The sequence below is a fragment of the Ovis canadensis genome, chromosome 1 (assembly GCF_042477335.2).
Source record: "Ovis canadensis isolate MfBH-ARS-UI-01 breed Bighorn chromosome 1, ARS-UI_OviCan_v2, whole genome shotgun sequence".
NCBI classification, from domain to species: domain Eukaryota; kingdom Metazoa; phylum Chordata; class Mammalia; order Artiodactyla; family Bovidae; genus Ovis; species Ovis canadensis.
In genome coordinates, this window is record NC_091245.1 from 64,352,606 (window position 1) to 64,369,540 (window position 16,935).

Here is a 16,935-nt window from a genome sequence, read left to right on the forward strand (position 1 = left end):
ACTGCAAATGAAAGACACTCCATTTCAAGCCATGAAAGACGCTTGCTCCCTGGAAGAAAATCTATGACCAACCTAAACAGCATATTAAAAAGCAGAGACATTACTTTGTCAACAAAGGTCCATCTAGTCAAAGCTATGGTTTTTCCAGTAGTCATTTATGGATGTGAGAATTGGACTATAAAGAAAGCTGAGCACCGAAAAACTGAGGCTTTTAAACTATGGTGATGGAGAAGATTCTTGAGACTCCTTTGCCTGCAAGGAGATCAAACCAGTCAATCCTAAGGGAAATCAGTCTTGAATATTCATTGGAAGGACTGATGCTGAAGCTGTAACTCCAATACTTTGGCCACTTGATTTGAAGAACTGACTCATTGGAAAAAACCCTGATGCTAGGAAAGATTGAAGGTGGAAGGAAAATGGGATGACAGAAAATGAGATGGTTGGATGGCATCACTGACTCAATGGACTTGAGTTTGAGCAAGCTCCAGGAGTTGGTGAAGGACAGGGAAGCCTGGTGTGCTGCAGTCCATGGGGTCACAAAGAGTCAGACATGACTGAGTAACTGAAATGGACTGAATAATATATTAATAATTTTATATTGAACACATGTTTAAATGATAGTATTTTGAATGTATGGAATTAAATAAAGATATATCATTATACTTTAACTATTTTTTACTATTTTTAATGTGGCTACTAGAAAATTTAAAATTGTGTATATGGCTCACATATTTCTACTGGGTAGCACTGGTTTAGAAGGATAAAGAAAGGATAACACTGAGTTATGAGAAGGTAAATTCTTCAGTCAATGTTATTTCAGAATTTTCAAAAAAGACAGGACCAGCCTCATAAGACAGGGAAGGAGGAGTTTTTCAGAAAGTCCAAAGCTCTATAAGGTCTGTGTATCAAGATGACAGAATTATCTAAGTCTATTCAGACAGCTTCACTACAATCTCAAGACCCAACTCCTTTTCAATCAGTGCCTTAATTTTTCACCTTGTCAGTTTGTTTGTTCAACTTACTTTGTAACTCAGCTCTTCACAGCGTTAATATTTGATTTAGATATGTATGCTGGCTCAGCGGTAAAGAATCTGCCTGCAATGCAACAGACCACCTGCAACGCAGGAGATGTGGGTTTGATCCCTGGGTCAGGAAGTTCCCAGCCCACTCCAGTATTCTTGTCTGGGAAATCCCATGGACAGAGGAGTCTGGTGGGCTACAGTCCATGGGGTCGCAAGAGTTGGACATGACTTAGTGACTAAACCAACACCACCATGTCATCCCAGCAACCCATAAAGATGTTTTTAAGGCAATCACAGAAGCCTTCCTGACCGCTGTGCTGTGCTTAGTCACTCAGTTGTGTTCAACTATTTGGGACACTGTGGACTGTAGCCCCCCAGGCTCCTCTGTCCATGGGATTCTCCAGGTAGAGTACTGGAGTAGGTTGCCATGCCCTCCTCCAGGGGATCTTCCCAGCCCAGGGATCCAATCCAGCTCTTGAGCTTATCGCATTTTGCTTCAAGCCTCTTAATACAGTGATAAAGATCAAACCCACCCCATAATGTTTGTATTCTTCATTTCTGCCATTCTCATCAAAGGCTTGCCTTTAATAACTACTTATTTCCTGATCACCACAGGTCGCTTTTAAACTGAATTAAAATTTACATTCAATAAAGTGCACAAAACAGATATTAAATGTTCAGAACATGAGTTCTGACGATTATATACACCGATAAAGCCACTACCTAAAACTAAGATTTAGAAACTTACATCAGCCTAGAAAGTTTGTTTGTATTCCTTTCCAGTTCATCAACCAAAACTACCTTCACTCCTTCTCACCACCTACATGCACACTGAGATAACCATTTTCTAATTCCAGTCACTAGAGGTTAATTTTGCCTATTCTTGTTCTTTATATAAATGCAATCATACATTGTACATTATTTTGTGTCTTGCTTGTTTTATTCAATATATATGTTTTTTAGATTCATTCATGTTCTTGCATTATTTTAGTACTTTGCTCCCTTTTATTCCTGAGTAGTATTCAGTTATATGAATATATCACAATTCATCAGTTCTCCTCTTGATAGCTATCTAGGTAGTTTGCAGTTTGGGATTGTAATAAATAAGGCTGCTACAATCTTGTAAAAGGCATTTATGAACCTGTTTTCATTTGTTTACCTCGAAGTGGAATTGCTGGGTCATGGGGATATACATACCTTTAATTTTATAACAAAATGCTATATTCATGTTCAAAGTGATTGTACCAGCAATGTAACTAGAGTTCCAATTGCTTCACATTTTTGCCAATATTTATTATAGTCACCCTTTTTAAGCTATTTTAACAGATACGAAGTGGCATCTCATTGTGATTTTAATTTGCATTTCCCTGATAACTAACAATGTTATTGAGCACTGTTTTAATAGTTATGGCCCATATGTATATCTTTATGAAGTGTTATTCAAGATTTTTGTTCACCTTTATTGGGTTATTTTTTATTACTGATTTGTAGGAGTCTTTTATATTTGTACTATTATCAAATATAATGTGAGTATTTCCTCTCAGTCTGTATCTTAGTTCAGTTCAGTTCAGTTGCTCAATTGTGTCCAACTCTTTACAGCCCCATGGATTGCAGCATGCCAGGCCTCCCTGTTCATCACCAATTCCCAGAGTTTATTCAAACTCATGTCCACTGAGTCAGCTATTCCATCCAAAAACCTCATCCTCTGTCATCCCCTTTTCTTCCCACCTTCAATTTTTTCCAGCATCAGGGTCTCTTTCAGTGAGTCAGTTCTTCACATCAGGTGGCCAAAGTATTGGAGTTTCAGCTTCAGCATTAGTCCTTCCAATGAATGCTCAGGACTGATTTCCCTTAGGATTGACTGGTTGGATCTTTTTGCTGTTCAAGTCACTCTCAAGAGTCTTCTCCAACACCACAGTTTGAAAGCATCGATTTTTCAGTACTCAGCTTTCTTTATAGTCCAACTCTCACATCCATACATGACTACTGGAAAAACCATAGCTTTGACTAGATGGACCTCTGTTGGCAAAGTAATGTCTCTGCTTTTTAATAAGCTGTCTAAGTTGGTCATAACTCTTCCAAGGAGTAAGCATCTTTTTATTTCATGACTGCAGTCAGCAACTGCAGTGATTTTGGAGCCCCCCAAAATAAAGTGTGTCACTGTTTCCACTGTTTCCCCATCTATTTCCCGTGAAGGGATGGGACCAGATGCCATGATCTTCGTTTTCTGAATGTTGAGCTTTCAGCCAACTTTTTCACTCTCCTCTTTCACTTGCATCAAGAGGCTCTTTAGTTCTTCGCTTTCTGCCATAGGCTGGTGTCATCTGCATATCTGAGGTTATTGATATTTCTCCCAGCAATCTTTATTCCAGCTTCCACTTCCTCCAGCCCAGCATTTCTCATGATGTACTCTGCATATAAGTTAAATAAGCAGGATGACAATATACAGCTTTGATATACTCCTTTCCCTATTTGGAAACAGTCTGTTGTTCCATGTCCAGTTCTAACTGTTGCTTCCTGACCTGCATACAGCTTTCTCAGGAGGCAGGTAAGGTGGTCTGGTAGCCCCACCTCTTGAAGAATTTTCCACAGTTTGTTGTGATCCACATGGTCAAAGGCTTTGGCATAGTCGATACAGCAGAAGTAGATGTTTTTCTGGAATTCTCTTGCTTTTTTGATGATACAACGGATGTTGGCAATTTGATCTCTGGTGCCTCTGCCTTGTCTAAATCCAGCTTGAACATCTGTAATTTCACAGTTCTTAATTGTGTCTTTTAATGAGTAGAATTTTTTTAATTTTGGTACAATCTAATTTATCAATATTTTTCCTTTTGTGGTTTTATGCTTCATAACTCCACATTTGCAAAGATATTCTATGTTTTCTTCTAAAAGTTTTATGATTCTAAGCTTTTATATTTAAGAGTATGATTAGTTTTTTGTAAGAAATGAAGTAGGATTTAATGTTAACTTTGCTATATAGAGTTATCCAACTGTATCTAATTGGTATCTTAGTCAGTTTGGGCTGCTATAACAAAAATAACATAGACAGGGTGGCTTAAATAACAGAAAGTTATCACTCACAGGTCTGGAGGTGGGGAAATTCAAGATCAAGATGCCGGCTGATTCCTTTCCTTGTGGGAGCCCTCTTCCTACTTTACAGATAGATCCTATCCTCCCAGGAGAGAGAAAGGAAACAAGCTCTCTCACGTGTCATTTAATGAGGGCACTAATTCTATAGTATGAGGTCCATGCTTATGACCTAATTATATCCCAAAGGCTTCATCTCTGTATACCATCACATTCTTAATGATGAATTTGGGGAGAACAAGTTGAGCACTGAAAAATTGATGCTTTTGAACTGTGGTGTTGTGTCAGGGTCCAGCCTCAGTGGATCCAGGGAATTTGAAGTGGGGATGGAGTCGGCATCTGGGAGAGGACTATTTAATTAGAAAGGAGAGATTAGGAAAGAATAGTGTAGTAGGAAAATTAGTGGAGAAAAAGATGCTGAATAACTTGGTTTACATGGAAAACCAATAAAACCTTGAGACAAGAGGTTTGCACCATCTACATAGGCCACCAGCGCCCGCTTGAATAGCGGAGGGTGCCCCACCTTGGGCTCCCTCTCGCGTGGGTCTTAGAAACCAGGGTAAGTAGGAAGACATGGCGAGCCTCCATGCTCCAGATGGGAATTCAGCCAGAAAAACGGAGAACAAGAAAGAACTACACGGGGGAATCAGTCTTTCCAGGAACTGATCCAATTTCTTTATTTTTCAGGTTTGCTTATATACCTTTTTGTTACAGATAGAGACAAATGGAAATTTCAAAGTCATGCGGGGGTCAGCAGTCCTGACCTTTATCAAAATCAGATGCTTAATATAAATGTATACAAAAGGTCTTAGGTGGCTTTACATCATCTTCTGGCCATGAGGCCTGCTGACATTTTATGACCCTTTCTTTCTGATAAGTCAGTTAACCAGAAAACTTATTTTCCAGGGGTGATTTTTCTTAAACCAGGCGCCACCCTCCGAAAGTACCAGATAAAATTGCATTCCTATAGCATGAAGGTGCAGTGGGTTACAATTAAGAAAGGAATTTACTTAGCCGAAGGTTTAACATGATTAATCTTAAAGGTTAATACATATTTCTCCTATATGCTAGTTATATTCATTATAAGGGCAGGGAATATGGAGATTTAGCAGCAAATATTGGCTCAACAAATGAAAAACCCTTCACCAATATAATTCCTAGTCAACCCACTATACTATACTAATAATTTTATAACTTCTCAAAAGAATCTGTATTTAGAAAGTTTAAAGCATCTCATGCCTCTCACGGTTGGGAGGGTGTGAACAATCACACGTGGCTGGACGAACCTGCTCAGGTAGGCTAGAGAACCCTCAGAGGAGTTTGTAAGTTGAAACACTCTTGTCACACCCAGGAATTGTTATTAACTGGAGCTGTAAGTTAACTCCTTCTCGGAGAGAAGTGGTGGGGGACAGCCCCCCGTAGAGTCAGAGGTGTGGGTGAGAGCATAAAGCAGTAAAGTAGGCAGACTCTGGTTTTGAGGGTAGATGCTCGGGAACAGGGGGTCTCCTGAGGCTCAATCCCGCCTTTGTGTAATGCCGAGCCTCCTTCCTCAAGACCTTTGCCACGGGCGGAGTTCCTCACGCTGGCTCCCAACAGTGCTGGAGAAGACTCTTGCGAGTCCCTTGGACTGCAAGGAGGTCCAACCAGTCCATCTTAAAGGAGATCAGTCCTGACTGTTCATGGGAAATACTGATGTTGAAGCTGAAACTCACTTTGACCACCTGATGTGAAGAGCTGACTCATTTAAACAGACCCTGATGCTGGGAAAGATTGAGGGCAGGAAGAGAAGGGGATGACAGAGGATGAGATGGTTGGATGGCATCACTGACTCGATGGACATGAGTTTGGGTAAACTCCAAGTGTTGGTGATGGACAGGGACGCCTGGTGTGCTGTGGTCCACGGGGTCACAAAGAGTCGGACACGACTGAGTGACTGAACTGAACGGAACTGAAACCATTGGAGATCAGGCTGGGAATAAGCATGAGCTAAGGTTGAAATGCGTTGTTACAATAACATAGTGATTAGCAGCAAGGGCTTTGAAAACATTCCATCTGCATTCATGTTTTCTAGCTGCGAGTGTTGGGGCAAGTTTATTTGTGGAACACATAGCCCTGACCTTGATAAATCATGATTTCCCATAAGCAGGAAGTATTAATAAACAATGATTGCTTTAAGGTTCAAAGCACATGATATGGAATTAGAATGATTAGCTCTCTCTTTTTTTAAAGACCTAATTTTCCTAGAGCATTTTTGGGTTCACAGTTAAAATCAAGAGGAAGAAACAGAGATATACTATATATTTTTCTGGCCCACACATGCATAGGCTTCTCCATCAGCAACACCTCTCACCAGATGGAACATTTGTGATGCTGATGAACCTCAGCTGATACATCACGATCACCCAGAGTCCATTGCTTAAATTAAGTTTCACTCTTGGTGTTGTGCATTCTATGGGTTTGGACAAATATGTGGCATGTACTCACCTTTATAGTACCATACAGAGTATTTTCACTGCCCTAAAAATCCCTTGTGCTGTGCCTATTCATCTCCTCCCCCCAAAACCCTTAACAAGCACTGATCTTTTCACTGTTCCCACAGTTTGGACGTTTTAATATATTTGGAATCATACAGTATGTGGCCTTTTCAGATTGGTTTCTTTCACTTGGTAATGTCTATTTAAGTTTCCTCTGTGTTCTTTTCATGGTTTGATAGCTCATTTCTTTTTAGTGTTGAATAATATCCCATTGTCTGGATGTACCATAGATTATTTATACATTCACCTACTGAAGAACATGTCAGTTGCTTCCAAATTTTGGCAGTTAGGAATAAAGCTACTCTAAACATCCATGTGCAGGTTTTTATGTGGACATACATTTTGAAATCCTTTGGGCAAATACTAAGGAGTGAGACTGCTGGATCTGATTATCAGTTTTCACCCAGATACTATCCACAGAAGTTGGAGTCTTCAGACATGAACTTTCTTAATAAACAGAAGCAATTTAAATCTAATGGTATAAAGATGCAATGTGGAACAGAGAGTACTGACATTATTTTACTATTCTATCATTTCAAGATCTATCTACTAATATAATTAGAAATTAGGAGAGTTAGTTAACTATGTCAAGAACACTCAAAAAATAATGGACCCCCAGTTGTAAAATATGAAGAAAAATATTCATAAGAAGATAGAATGTGGTCTTAGTAACTCAGGGATACAAATATGAAATTGGCATTGTTAGTATCTTATGGTTAGTATATGCTTTAAGAATAGCTTAAGAAAACTAAAACATTAACTTTGTTTTTTTTTTAATTATTCTATTTTTGGCTTGTCTGCTATGGATGGGCATTTTTAAAATAGATCTTTTCCCTGTTAGCTTATTGAAATCAACATGATCCTTTTGTACAGAAAAGAAAATTACTTGGACAAAATTTTTTCAAGGAAATGAAAAGGGTATTAATTTGTTCATCAGAATATCATACATTTACTTATTAAACCAGTTACTGTACACGTTTTCAAACACTGACTTGCACTTTTTAGAAATGCCTTGGAAAAAGGAGCATCAGACCCCACTTTTGACCTGTGGTGTTGGAGAGTCCCTTGGACAATAAGGAGATCAAATCTGCCAATCTTAAAGGAAATCAACCCTGAACATTCATTGGAAGGACTGATACTGAAGCTGAAACTCCAATACTTTGCCCACCTGATTTGAAGAGCCAACTCATTGGAAAAGACCTTGATGCTGGGAAAGATTGGAGGCAGGAGGAGAAGGGGATAACAGAGGACAAGATGATTGGATGACATCACCAACTCAATGGACATGAGTTTAAGCAAACTCTGGGGGATGGTGAAGGATAGGGAAGCCTGGCGTGCTGCAGACCATGGGGTCATAAAGAGTCAAACACAACTGAGTGACTGAATGACGACAATGCTATTTTCTGGAGGACATGTATCAGTTGCAAGATTTTTGGTGGGAAGTAGTTGGATGCCTAACTAATGATGGCTTGAAGAATCAGAGCTTACTTTACACAGTAAGAAGTCTGGAGTTTGGCACTCCCTGCTTGGCTCAGCTGTCACCAGTGTCGTCAGTGACATAGGCTCTTTCTACCTTTCAGCTCTGCTACACTCCACTTTTTGGCTGCCCTCTTCACCTAATGACCACAGAGGCTGACTTTCCCAGCCTCTGTCCATTTCAGGAAAGAGGGGTAGGCTTTTTGTAGACATTTCTCTTCTTTTTCAGGGAGGAAAATCTTTTCTGTGAATGATTCCAACACCACCTCTTCCTTCTCCTTCATCTCTCTCCTGCTAAGAGACTACTCCTTAGATTATTGGCTGGGACCAGGTTACACAGTGCCCCAGTATGAGGGAGGCTTGGGCAAAGAAGCATCAGATATTTCTGACTTCTGTTCTGCCAGCAAGAAAGAAAAGGAGGCTGACTATTGGATAGGCAACTAATAGTGTCCAAGCAGTTGCCACACACCAGGGGAAGGCCATAATTAATATGAATTAATATTTACTAAACTCTTACTCTGACCTAGACACAGTTTTAATCATTACTTGTACAATTTAAATTTTACAGATGTAGAAACTGAGGCATGGAGATGTTTAATAGCTTACCAAAGGAAATGCAACCCACTTCAGTATCCTTGCCTAGAGAATACCATGGGCAGAGAAGCCTGGCGGACTACAATCCATGGGGTCACAAAAAAATCAAACACAACTGAGCGACTAACACACAAGGCCATTCAGCCAGTAGAAAGCAAAGCTGGGATTTCAATTCAGGAAGCCTAACTTCAAAGCCCAATCACTTAACCATGTAACCACTGCTTCTACATAATTAACATAGTACAGGATTAAAGACAAATGCCAATAAAAATTTATAATTGAAAACAGAAGTGGTAGAAAATTTCAACATATCCTTAGACTCTGGGATTTTAATATTTTGGCTTGATCCACTGCTTAATAAGCAATCTAAAGTGTGTGACTCATCGCTGCAGTTGATATTATGATAACTCATCCTCAGGGAGATAAAACATGTATGTGATATAATAACATTTCAGATAAACTATGACACTGGAAAAATTCTTTATTCTTTGTTAAGAAGATAAAGTGCTTCCTGAAAAGTTTCTTTTAAAACATTTGTCAGGTTTTCATAACCATTGTTTTAAAAATGCTGTTAATATTTTTATAATATGAGAATTTGATCTTAGCTAAAAATGTATCATTCATTACACATTTTCTCCTTAAAATTATTGTGTTTTAATAACCAATTATAGGATCATATTAAAGAACTTATTGATTTTTTTCCTTTTTCCTAGTTATATGACTCTAAAGAATCCCTACTCAAAAGACCCCCATTACTTTCTAATAGAAAAAAAATTAAAACAGCCATGTAATAAAAGATACATACTAATAATTCTTTTTAAAAATTTACTCCCTAGCATTTTAGGAGAACATAAAAAAGGAGAGAAGAAAATAGTCATAATGGAGACCAAAAAAAGAATTGATAAGTAATAAGGAATAAAGGGAGCTTCCCTGGTGGGTCAGACAGTATAGAATCTGCCCACAGTGTGGGAGACCCAGGTTCAATCCGTGGGTTGGGAAGGTCTCTTGGAGAAGGAAATGGAAATCCATTCCAGTATTCTTGCCTGGAAAATTCCAAGGACAGAGGAGCCTGGTAGGCTATAGTCCCTGGGGTTGCAAAGAGTCAGACATGACTGAGCAACTAACACTTCACTTCAAGGAGTAAAGAAAGGAGATCTCAGTTTAAGCAGGGCCTTCACTGGAATTTTCAAGCAAGCTGCAGCCCAAACTCTTGAAATAATTATGATGGGAGGTTGTTCAAGAAAACTTGGCTCAAGGTAGGTTGCTAGGAATTGTGGGATGGGGGATGAACTCTGAAACCTTAGCTATGCCCAGCTAGTTAAAGAGAATAGAGCAACTTTAGGAAATAGAAATGACATGTCACAGGAAAAGTAATGGTAAAAGAATAAATGTTTTTACTTTGAATTTAGAGAAGATGGAGAGATGATTTGGAGTGGCTTTTGAAACCATCCAGAAAGACAAGTGCCTGAGCCAGAATGGTGTTTAAAAGCTCTCATTGGCCTGAATCCCTCATAGAGAGAAGAATATGTATGTCTGTGGTTGAAGAGGAGCCCTTCTAACCCTCCGCCATGCCTGGTCTCTGAATGGTGCCAAGGATTCAGAGGAGCAGGGCAATGGCTCTGTATGAGGCCAGCCAGGGGTTTTTGATGTAGCTGATTGGTTGGTTTTCCTTTAGAAAGTAAGGAAAAGAGAGAAAGGACAAGAGATGAAGATCCCTCAAAATAGAAAGAAGCTGAAGCAACTTGGGCAGCAGGCTGCTCCATGGTTGTAGAAAACTATTTTTAAAATGCTGAAGCCTTCCTTCAGTGATGTAAAAGCTTTATTTTTTTTCTGTGGCATAAATACCTCCTTAGCTTCCCCTATGAACTCTTCAATAAAATTTAAATTGCTCCCAAACACAGTATGTACATAGTTCTTTGGAAACTCAAGAACACTACATTTGAACAATGTTAAGAACAGAAGCAACGTGTGTGGATCCAGGAAAAAGGAATTTCAAGCCAAGTGTCCAAGCAGTTGCAGAAGTCTTAGCCATTGAATTGACAGATAAAAGCAAGTTACATGTAGGTCGCTTAAGAGCAAGAGAATTCCAGCTGACAATAACTGATAATTATATTGATAATAATAACTATAGCTACCATTTATAGCACATTTATGGATAAGGCATAAAGAATCACAGCCTTATGTTACAAACATGGAGTATATTTTTATGTCATTTAAGTACAGGTAACTACAGATCTCAGGTTGTTTACATGTCATTGTTTCCCAGTTAATCTCTTCTGTTGTCAGTCAGCATCATGCTAGGCACTTTTGGGCAAAGAAGTATTCCTTGATTCCTCTCTTGATAAGCATACCAACTGAAAGGCTTTTATTTCATCTTCATAGCAAAAATAATCAATGGAGAGGGGAAAGGCTAAAAGAAGACAGCCAAAACTGCTGTCTGAGCTCTGTCCTTTTCAACTGCATTCAGCAAGAACTCCTTTGCTGGCCCCTGCTTACACCTTTGTATTCTCACAAAAAGTCTAACAGTCAGATCATGTCACTCCTCCACATCCACCATTTCCTATTTCGTGGGTAAACTCTAGTCTTTCCCACAAGCTTGGCTGAATGAGAACAAATAGATTGCCAGGTATTTCTCCAGCAAAAATGGGTTGATTTGGGGTTGACAGAAAACTGCAATTTGGGATCTGTAATGATGATGAATAACATGCAAGTCCCTCACAGTTGGGTAAGGAGAGAATTTGTAGAGAAGAAAAGAAATTTGGGAAGGCTAGAGTAAACCCAGAATCCATGGCTTTTTGTTGGCTGAGTCCTTGGCAAGAAAGAAGCAGTCTTCTTTTTCCTGCTGGGCTCAGCTGTTGTCTCAGGGTGTGAGAGTTACCCCCTCACCCAACCCCAACCATTTCTGGTCTCCCAACTTTATTTAATTGAGCTTTCTGTTTATTAAATTTTACAGCTGCAAGCTTTATGTGATCTGTGTTCTAGACACAGTTCCCTCCAGTTCATAACGCCTCCCACTGCTCTCTTCAGGGTGCATTTCACTCCAAGCACTCCCCCGCCTCAGGGTCTTCCCTCTTGTGCTTCTATCAGCCTACGCCACTTGTCTCGCATGTGGTCAAATGGTTCCTTCCCCCAGTCCTGACAGTCTTACCTGTGAGGCCTTGCCCAACCACATGATACAGAATAGCAAATCTCTCTCATATTCTCTCATATCACTTTCACTAGATATCCCATCATATGTGTTTCCTTAGTCTCTCTCTCTCTCCACTATTGTTAACTCTCTAAGGACAGACTTGGTCCATTTCATTTCACATCCAACATTCAGAATAGTGTCTGACATCTAGCAGAAACATAGTTTCAAATTTCCAAAAGATTTATTGAGGTACATTTGATACAATTTTATTTTTGAGTGAGTAAATGAATGAATGAATAAATAAGCAAGTGAAAAAAAATTAAGGAAGCAGTTCCTTGTTCAAATAAGGTATATCCTTAGAAATTACTTGCTTGAGACTACATACAGAGATCAATAAAACAATCTTATCATGGCTCACATAATGATTAATAAGAAAACAGATTGAATTTGAGGCAAGAGCTTTAATAATAGATGATTGTGGCTTTTGAAAATCTAAAACCTGAAAGAGTTAAAGCTTAGGCAGGCAGTCCAGGGCGCTTTAAGGAAGAGGTAAACATTCTCACTCATGCTTTCCTTAAGCCTTGTACAACAATGTATCTCACCCAAGAACTGGCCTTTCCTTAGGTCTGGAACTAATGATCACACAGTACAATGTCTTACAGAAATGCTTTTCTTAGACTCTATGTTAATGATTATAATTGTAACAAATCTTGCCTTGGAACCTGTTTCTCAAGACTTGTACCCCTGATTATACAGCAGCAGTATTATCTTGCCCAGAGACCTTGCCTGGAACCCATTCTCCCTGGTTAATCTTGTGCCAGTTATCTCAGGACGATACTTTGGGAAAAGTTCTGGTGGAATTCTTACAGCCTTGAGGTATTCTTTTTATCTATTCTCAGTAGCTAGTTGGAAAGTATATAAGGTCCTACTTAAACTAGTGAGGTGGCTACTCTCCTGCCCCCTTCTGATGTCTGTGTCAGAAGCTTTTTCTGTCACTTTCACTTTAAATGAAATCTACACAAAGCTCTGAGTGACTGAGACTGTCTTTGGTCCTAGAGTTAAATTTTCTTTGGAGGTCACGAATCTGGTGGCACCGTCCACTGCTTACTGCATAAGCTATCATCTTGGGGGCTTCCCCAGGATCTTCAAGACAAGGTAAGAATACTCAGAGCTGAGACTCCTTTGCTCTTTTACTGTAAAGTCTCTACTAACTCAGAAGCATATGGACCAAACTTCTTTTGCTGGTCAGCTTTTTCTGGTCTCTCTGACCATTTCACAGCTGCTTGGGGGAATTAAAACTACCAACCTAGTGTGCCAGACTGTAGACTTTCAGGGGACTTGCAATCCATGCTGTTATTGTGTTTTTCTAGCCAAACCCCCATTCCAAGTTTTACAGGACACTGCAGGCAGGAACACATTAGGGGGCTATCTGGAGCTCTAGCTCCAGGCACATCTCTCTGACTGGAAATCATCATCCTGACCCCAGAGACCCAGAGGCAAGTTCTTATCATGGCTGTGTCTCCAGACTACATGGACGGAGGCATTGCTGGTAAGCATGAGACTCCTAAGGACATGGTTTGGGGAACTCCAGATTTGGGCAGATTGGAAATGCAGCTGGCTTCTTCCCTTAGTAGCGCTAGCTCTTAGAGGACCAGAGAAAGCCCTCTGTTGGCTCTTGTCTCAATTCCTTAGATATTCTTTTTGTACAATCCACTGGACAGGAATAGAAATGTTGGCCTTGACACACCATGAACATGAAAGATTATTTTTTTCCCTCTAGGGCCAGCTCTCCATCACCTCCTTTGTTATCACATAGACTGGTGTGATGACACTCAGAAGGGACATCTTGGGTTTTTGTTCATCCCCTTATGACTCACCACTTCCGCTGCGGTCTGGGATATGCTCAGGAATGTGCGCAGGCATACAGAAGGACGCTTCCCCCTAGCAGTCTTAGCTTGGGAGACATTCTGGAAGGTTACTGCGCTCCACCCCAGGTGGCACCAGAGAAAAAGGGGAAATCAGGCCAAAGTTTAAATGGTGAGGAACTGGACATCAGTCTGGGATGCCATCACGTCTACCCCTGGGGCACTGCTACCCCTCCTGGGTGGTAGATCGAGGAGGGACGGCGGTAGGACACCTGCGTCGGTAAGAGATGGGTTAACTCGGCCAGGGAAGGAAGCTTCGGTAGAATGCCTGTCCCTGCCCTCATCTAGCAGCAGCAGCAGCAGCCCCCATCTAGAGCAGGGAGGGACACCTCCAGTAGAAAAAAGCCACCGCACTCCGTGCCACTTTTTTCTCTCTTACAGATGGGAGCTAGCAGTTCGAGCCACCCCCTTTGAATTGTATGTTGAAACACTAGGATATGTTTGATCCCCAGAGCCTAAAAAGGCCCTTACATACAGGCTGTCTTTGCTTTAAGAGAGAGCCTTACCTTCCCAGAGAGACCATCCCTGCTGGGACAACACCTTATCAGTCAGTCCACCAACCCCTGTCATCAGAGCCAATTTGAACACACTCTGGTTTAACTTTTAGCTATGAAACTATGACTACAAAAAGGAGAGATGGCATTTCTGACACTAAATGGCCGTGATATTCTTTAGACTCTGGAGAAAACTGGTTAAAATGAAATCTTTTTGAAATCGCAAGATTATTTCTTTTCACATGTGCAATTAGGAAAAAACTGACTTGTTAAAATACTTTTTTTGGAGCTCTATTCCTGCCTGAGAAAAACATGCCTGGGAAAAAACCTGAAGCTAACTCTTATCATGTCCTTGAGATTCACAGCCCACTCTGTCTGGAATTCCAGCCATGAGCAAATCAGTAGAATTTCAAGCCAAGGGGCAGGGGTGGGGGGTGGGATGGAGGGCAAAGAAACATTTTAAATTTCAAGCAGAGAACCGTGAGGTCTTTTGATTTATATGTGTCTCAGTGTGTGTCTTCGTCTTTGGGCAATATTGCTGAAGGTTAATTGGCCTAAAGAGAAGCATTTACAAATCAAACAATTCTAAATTCAAGAAAAATATACTATGAATTACTATTATGAATTTCAGGCTTGTGTGAACTGGGGAACATTTACAATTGAATTGATACCTGATATTAATGTTTATTTATTGACTTTGCGAAAATACTTCTGTAACTGACATAGCTTTGGGTGATTTATGTTTACCAATCTACAGAATGATGATATAAAGTACAGTTCATGGTTGCTGAAGGAAAGTAGGACGTGTGTTTTCAATAAAAAGTTCTAACAAGTAGAATTACATTCTGTTCAGGGAAAAGGAAGTAAATCTGAACTTATAGGTGGCTGGTCTCTGAGTGGGCAAATACAAAATATAAAAGGTTTGTGACAAATAAAAAAGGTTTGTGGTAGGTAGAAGAGAGTTTTGTGCATGATACAAATCTCTTAAGTCATTCAGTTCAGTTCAGTTGCTCAGTCGTATTTGGCTCTTTGTGACCCCATGAATTGGAGCATGCCAGGTCTCCCTGCCCATCACCAACTCCCAGAGTTCACTCAAACTCACATCCATCGAGTCAGTGATGACATCCAGCCATCTCATCCTCTGTTGTCCCCTTCTCCTCCTGCCCCCAATCCCTTCTAGCATCAGGGTCTTTTCTACTGAGTCAATTCTTCACATGAGGTGGCCAAAGTACTAGAGTTTCAGCTTTAACATCATTCCTTCCAATGAATATTCAGGACGGATCTCCCTTAGGATGGACTGGTTGGATCTCCTTGCAGTCTAAGGGACTCTCAAGAATCTTCTCCAACACCACAGTTCAAAAGCATCAATTCTTCAGTGCTCAGCTTTCTTCACAGTCAAACTCTCACATCCATACATGACCAGTGGAAAAACCAAAGCCTTGACTAGACGGACCTTTGTTGGCAAAGTAATGTCTCTGCTTTTGAATATGCTATCTAGGTTGGTCATAACTTTCCTTCCAAGGAGTAAGCATCTTTTAATTTCATGGCTGCAATCACCATCTGCAGTGATTTGAGAACCCCCCAAAATAAAGTCTGACACTGTTTCCCCATTTATTTCCCATGAAGTGATGGGACCAGATGCTTAGTTTTCTGAATGTTGAGCTTTAAGCTAACTTCTTCGCTTTCCTCTTTCACTTTCATCAAGAGGCACTTTAGTTCTTCTTCACTTTCTGCCATAAGGGTGGTGTCATCTGCATATCTGAGGTTATTGATATTTCTCCCAGCAATCTTGATTCCAGCTTGTGTTTCTTCCAGCCCAGCATTTCTCATGATGTGCTCTGCATATAAATTAAATAAGCAGGGTGACAATATACAGCCTTGATGTATTCCTTTTCCTATTTGGAACCAGTCTGTTGTTCCATGCCCAGTTCTAACTGTTGCTTCCTGACCTGCATATAGGTTTCTCAAGAGGCAGGTCAGGTGGTCTGGTATTCCCATCTCTTAAAGAATTTTCCACAGTTTATTGATATCTACACAGTCATAGGCTTTGGCATAGTCAATAACACAGAAATAGGTGTTCTTCTGGAACTATCTTGCTTTTTCGATGATCCAGCGGATGTTGGCAATTTGATCTCTGGTTCCTCTGCCTTTTCTAAAACCAGCTTGAACATCTGGAAGTTCATGGTTCATGTATTGCTGAAGCCTGGCTTGGAAAATTTTGAGCATTACTTTACTAGCATGCAAGATGAGCGCAATTGTGTGGTAGTTTGAGCATTCTTAAGTCATTAAACTGCCTTTTATTGATACTTTGACTCTGAATAACTATTGTTTCACAGTGAATGTAAAGTGGTACCAAACTAGAATTTGTTTTTCTCTCCCCTTTAAAAGAACAAAGTCTTCTTGGAATATGGCTTTTGATAACAGACTACATAAATTTCTTTGTCTTCAAGTGACTCATAGTTGCTTTTTAAATCTTTTGTTACTTTGATAAAATGAAGAGTGTTATTTCATAATGATCTATGGAGACTATGGCACACATAGATAAAACTCATTCTGCTTCTACATTCTGCTTCTAACCCCTCATCAGGGAATTTAAAATGGATAAACAATGGGTATAAACCAAACAGTCAGGGCTATGGGAGGTTCAAGACAGCTGCTTGGCTTTTCCCAGTT